Source organism: Humulus lupulus, chromosome 2, assembly GCF_963169125.1.
Source record: "Humulus lupulus chromosome 2, drHumLupu1.1, whole genome shotgun sequence".
NCBI classification, from domain to species: Eukaryota; Viridiplantae; Streptophyta; class Magnoliopsida; order Rosales; family Cannabaceae; genus Humulus; species Humulus lupulus.
This window is the reverse complement of record NC_084794.1, coordinates 239,083,467-239,089,466: the sequence shown is the minus strand read 5'-3', so window position 1 is coordinate 239,089,466 and position 6,000 is coordinate 239,083,467. Positions and strand designations below refer to the sequence as shown.

Here is a 6,000-nt window from a genome sequence, read left to right as displayed (position 1 = left end):
AGTTTCCTATCTATAATTATTAATCTCAATTTTGTGTATTTTTAGGAGCTTAAATGGAAATATTGAAATTAAAGGAGATTAAAGAACAATTGATGCTTCATTCAAAGTCTATGTACTCACCAAAAGCCCAAATTGATTAGTGGTTATTTTAATTGGACACATTTCCAATTGGATTGGGCTCATGTCTAATGGACTTTATTTGAGATATCTTTAAATCAAAAGAAAGAAGAAAGAAAAAAAAAAAAAAAGAAGAAAAGATGGGTCATCACGTATTGGGCTTTGGAAAAGGGAATTGACAAAATGAGATCTTACATCATATATGTGTATATATGTGATGAAGGAAAGCAAATGGGCCACGTGATTAGCCTTGGACATTGCAACCAAGGGTATCATATGCATATGATATATATATATATATATATATATATCATCAAGGGAAAAGAAGGGGGCGGCTGCTACAGAGGGGAGGCCGACAAAAAGCAACCAGAGAAAAAGAGAACAATGAAGAAAAAGAAGAAGAACAAGAAAAAAAGAGAGTTTATTTGAGTGTTATTTAGGGTTTTAGTTTTGAATTTTAATTTTGAGATTGGCAAATTTTCAAAGGAAGAAGAAGAGGAATTTGGAAGAAAAACTTAGAGTCTTGTGACAACTCTAAATCGGGTTTTTATTTCTATCTATCTCTCTTTTTCAATTTTGTAATTTTTGCACAATTTATGATGAGCTAAACTTTTGAGACTTGAATGGTTAAAGACCCCCTTTTTCATGTATTTCAAGTTTGAATGCATTACTTAAGCTAAATTGCCATTGTTCATTCAAGTGAGCTTCATGTTTATTTACTGTTGTTGTTTGGAAATTAATGGCAGGTTATTAAGCTAGATTTAATACTAGAAAGGTTAAATCTAGTAGTTGGTACTTGAATGATGCAAGAGATCACCCATTTTCTAGGTTGTTCTTAGTAAGTAGAATGAGAGTATTTTACTACCTTGCATAACTTTGAAAATTGATGCTTAAATTATGTTCTTGAATCTGATTTAATATAGGAATATATTGGGTTAGATGATAGAACTTATTTAATGAGTTTTGGAAAAATCTCATGGGCTTGTAAGGAATTTTAGTTAACTCTGTGTGTTTTGCTGAAGTAATGTTGTAACAACTGGGCAGATAAAACATAGGGAGGATTTAGCTATTCAAGTCTATCATTCGATAGATACTTTTTCTTCCAGTTAATTTTCCAGCGTTTGTAGAAATATTTTAATCTTGATTCCAGTTTAATCATTTTATTTTAGTTCACAACATCCAATCTATTTATTTTCTTAAAATTCCAAATTATTAAATAATTGGTTTTACATTAAATTTGACTTGCAATCCCTGTAGAGACGATCTTACTTATCACTTTATTACTTGTTTGACGATTGCGTGCACTTGCGTATACAATTTTCACAACAGTTGCTGGTGCAGCTGGTCCATTGACCTAATCCCAGCCAATGGGAAGGCGCCACGTAGGCGGCTGGCTGAAGGGAAAGGTTTTGGACTGCTGGATTGCTTGGGGGAATCGGACCTTGGAGTGAAGCTGCTGAAGAGAGTTGGGCCTGCATGTGGCTACTGAGGAGAGCTGGGCCTGTGAGGGCTGAGGCTTTCGTTGGGCCCACATTGCATTGATGTAGTGAAGTGAGGCTAGTTGGGAAGCTGGGCTAATGGGCTGAAGGAGGTAGGGGAAAGCTGATGGGCCTGGCCTTGAGAGGCTGCTGAAGTGAAGAGAAGTTGTTGGAGATGGGCCTTCGCTGAAGGAGAAAAGGAGGTTTGAAGAGGCATATGCGTGCATGGCTAGTTGACAGTGTGGCAGATGTGGCTTAGCTGGGACTCAGACAGGTGGCGCAACAGGGGGTCGCCAGGTGGCGGCTGGGCAAGGAGAAAAAGAGACATATTTTGCTGGGCTTGGGCTATTTGGGCCGAACTATATGCTTCAATTTTGCAAAAATGCCAACTTTTCTTCTTTTCTTCAACTTTATTTATTTCTTTCTTCTTTCTTTTCTTTATGACAAAATACATCTTTAATTCCTACAAAATAACAATAAATTAAATCATAATCAAACATTTTCATTTATAAAATAAATTATATTATTTCAATGAAAATATTAATTAAACTTAATTTATTTTGGCCATTAAAATCAATAAATATGCATTTTTCACCACTAATCACAACTCCCAACTAACTTATTGCTAGTCCCTAACAATTCAAGTGAATAAAAATTATTACCAAGATGAATTAGTGAGCTAAATTATGCAAAATTATTTAACAAAATGTTTAGTGAGAATTTAGAAAATGCTTTTTAAAACTATCAAAGTTGTAATTCAAGAGTTTTATATGTGTGCATCAAACCATATCGTTCTTTCCAAAATTAACACAAACAATATTGAAAAATTACCAAAGAATAAAGTCTCAACTCCAAATCCTCACAAAGGTGTTGAAAGTATTTTTATGAGAGATGGTTGACACTCTTGGAGTTGGAAATTAATCAATTAACACTCAAAAATAGATGTTATCATTTTAGGACAAACAATGCTAACGAATATTGATCAAAAGATAGACTAATCAATTAATTGGAATCTAAATGACATAAGAACCTTTGGAATTTTTCAAAATAATATTAAGAGCCAAAATAAAGAACAAAACAAAAAATAAAATACACAAACTTTTTTTCTTTTGTTCTTGTTTTTGATGACATAAATTGAAAAACAAATGTAGTAATGTCGATATTTTTTTTTATTTGACAATTTTTTTTCAACAAAACTACAAAAGATAAATGTGAAAAATGTTGCTCTTGTTCTCGTTTTTTTTTTCTTCTTTTTTTTCATTCATTTTTTTTAATATAATTCTTCTTTTTCTTTTTTTTTTCTAATTTTTTTTCTTTTTTTTTTATATATTTTTTTACAAGAGACAACATAAGAATAAAAAAAAATACAAGAAATTAAAAGGAAAATTAAAATACAACAAGGGCTCTTTAAAACAAAAATTATCCCTCTAGTAAATGTCATGTTTTAAATCCCAAAAATTAATTTTACCAACTCAAATGATCAATAAAAGTTTTTAAAGTTGTTTTCTCATTCTCACATCTCACAAAAATTAAAAGATTTAAACTTTAGGATTTTTCTCAATTGAATGTGTGATTTTTTTTTTCAGTGTTTGGTTGTGCATGAAATTACTCTAAAAAAAAATTACTTCATAATAGTAAAAATAGCAAAAACTATCTCACCAAGATTTTGTTGTCATGAATTTTGCAAAAATTTAACTCAAAATTTCAAAATGGTAATCAAAATATATTTCAACGCATGAATATGTCTACTACCCCCAACTTTAAATGAGACATTGTGATGCGGTGCATGGTAGTTGTACTCAGGCTTCCAACTAAAATCTACGAGGTTGGTCCAACTAGAATTATGATTCCTATGGTCAACTATTTCAAAGTCACAATAACGTTTATCATAATCTATCTCGGGAACCTCGTAACTTTCTCTTTCAAACTTAGTTGCTAAGGCCTCAAGTTCTCGGTAATCTCTTACACTAAGTTTGCATGCACTCCAAAAACGGCTAGTACCCTCAGTAGCACTAGAATTATGGTTGTTTCTAACTGAAGGATAATACATCGGAAAATACAGCTCGAAACGTTTCTTCTCTTCACTATTCATTTTTTTTTTAAATTTTGTTTTTATGATTTTTTTTTTTTGTGTTTTATGATTTTTTTTAAAGATTTAAAACCTAAAAAATTTTAAAAAAAAACTAATAACAAGAAATAGAAAATAAATAATAATAAAAAAAAGATACAAATCTAACAATAGAAAATTAAAAAAAAAAATAATCCTACAACACAAAAAAAAAACACAAGTAAAATCTAAAGCAATCCTACAAACACAAACACAAAAAAAAAAAAAAAAACCCAAGGTAAGATAAAGAAAAATGTAATAAATCCTAAAGACAAATAATTAAAATAAATAAATAAAGACCCAAATTATTTATTTTTTTACTAAAAATAAAAAAAAGAAATAAAATGAAAGAAAAAAAAATTAACAAGAAATACTAAATACACACAACAAGCTTTTTTTTTTTTCTTTTTTTTTAAAATTTTTTTACAACAATAATAAATAAAAAAGAGAGAAAAAAAATAAAAAAATAACAAAAGGAACAATAACAAATCCTAGAAAAGAAATGATAGCAATTTTTTTCTTTTAGCACAACAATGAAAAAAAATGAAAAATTAACTAAAAATGAACAATAAAAATAATTATAGTGATTTTTTTTTACTTTTTTTTTGAGTAAATATGAAAAATCTAAAAAAAAAAAACATCCTAGGGAAATATACACAAAAATAAAATGATTGAATTACTTACCTCTTTTGCAAAATTTATTGAAAAACTTTTTTTTCACAATTACCTCCCCGGCAACGGCGCCAAAATTTGTTTAATGCCCAAACGTGATTTCCACTTAGCGGTAGTCATAGTATAGATGGGCGGTCGATTCCACAAGGAGGTAAAGAAACAAGTTAATTAATAAATAAATGTTAGAGATAAATAATGTGAGGAAAATAGAACAAGTGATATTTTTGTTGTTTTTGAAATTTAAATATTAGAAATGAAAATAGAATAAAGTATGATGTAATAATAGGTAACAAATAGGAAGGATCAAGAGTCACCAATATGCATACTTATTTATTTGGATATTTGATTCACAAAAATTATACAAATTGATAGTGCACATCTCAACTATTCATTTGGAAGATTTAACATTAAAGCACAAATATATTTCACAAAAATGCATTCAAGTGATTAATATTCTTTACCATGAAAGGATGAGATAAATCTTATGAGAAATCTAAAAATGACATTATACCATTGGCAATAATGCAATAAAAGATTGGACATAAAACCTAACACAAATATTACTTTTACTATTTATAAAATACATAGAAAGAGCATGACTAATTCTATATAGATTTAACAAAAGTACATATATATGAGTGAGATGGAGAAAATGATAAAGATATTATCTATATTATTTTCACTAATTTGATAATACGTAGAAAGTGCATGACAAAATCTATATACTATTAGTAAACATAAATATAGATAATAAGATGAAGAAGTAGAGATGAAAGAAAATAAATCACTAAAATATATAAACTTTAAGCACATGGTGAATCAAAAATACCAAACAAAGTCATAGTGCATATAGGATCATCCTAACCTTCCTAAGAAGGTTAGCATATTATGCCAGACATTCTCATGAAATTTTAGCGAGAAAATATGAGAAATGAGACTAAAATTTGGTAGAGTTTTGCTACCTAAAAATTACATTGAAAATGTGAAGAAAGTGTCCCTATTTATAGATGGAGAAAATGACTAAAAAGAAATTAAACAACAATTTGGGGTTTACAAAATAAATCTGAAATATTAATAATAAAATATGATTTTGAAAAATCAAATCTTATTATAAATATTAACCTAGTTATTTTGGTGTATGGTCAAAATGCCCTTTTTCAAAAACACCAAAAAAATATGAGCTTTAAAGCTCAAAATAGAAGGTTCATGGCCCAAAGTGCATCAAAAGTTGGGCTAGAAGGTGGCTGGTGCAGTTGGTCCATTGACCCAATCCCAGCTAGTGGGAAGGCGCCACGTAGGCGGCTGGCTGAAGGGAAAGGTTTTGGACTGCTGGATTGCTTGGGGGAATCGGACCTTGGAGTGAAGCTGTTGAAGAGAGCTGGGCCTGCGTGTGGCTGCTGAGGAGAGCTGGGCCTGCGTGGGCTGAGGCTTTCGTTGGGCCCGCATTGCATTGATGTAGTGAAGTGAGGCTAGTTAGGAAGCTGGGCTAATGGGCTGAAGGAGGTAGGGGAAAGTTGATGGGCCTGGCCTTGAGAGGCTGCTGAAGTGAAGAGAAGTTGTTGGAGATGGGCCTTCGCTGAAGGAGAAAAGGAGGTTTGAAGAGGCATATGCGTGCGTGGCTAGTTG

At 30.7% G+C, this 6,000-nt stretch overlaps 1 long non-coding RNA gene across 1 annotated transcript; it reads left to right on the top strand.

The window, feature by feature from the left end:
* The first annotated feature begins 247 nt into the window (after positions 1-247).
* LOC133816592 (uncharacterized) lies at positions 248-2,133 on the top strand. Its single transcript, XR_009885356.1, has 2 exons — positions 248-660; positions 1,447-2,133. It is a non-coding gene; the product is annotated as an uncharacterized LOC133816592 (long non-coding RNA).
* Positions 2,134-6,000: the final 3,867 nt, after the last annotated feature.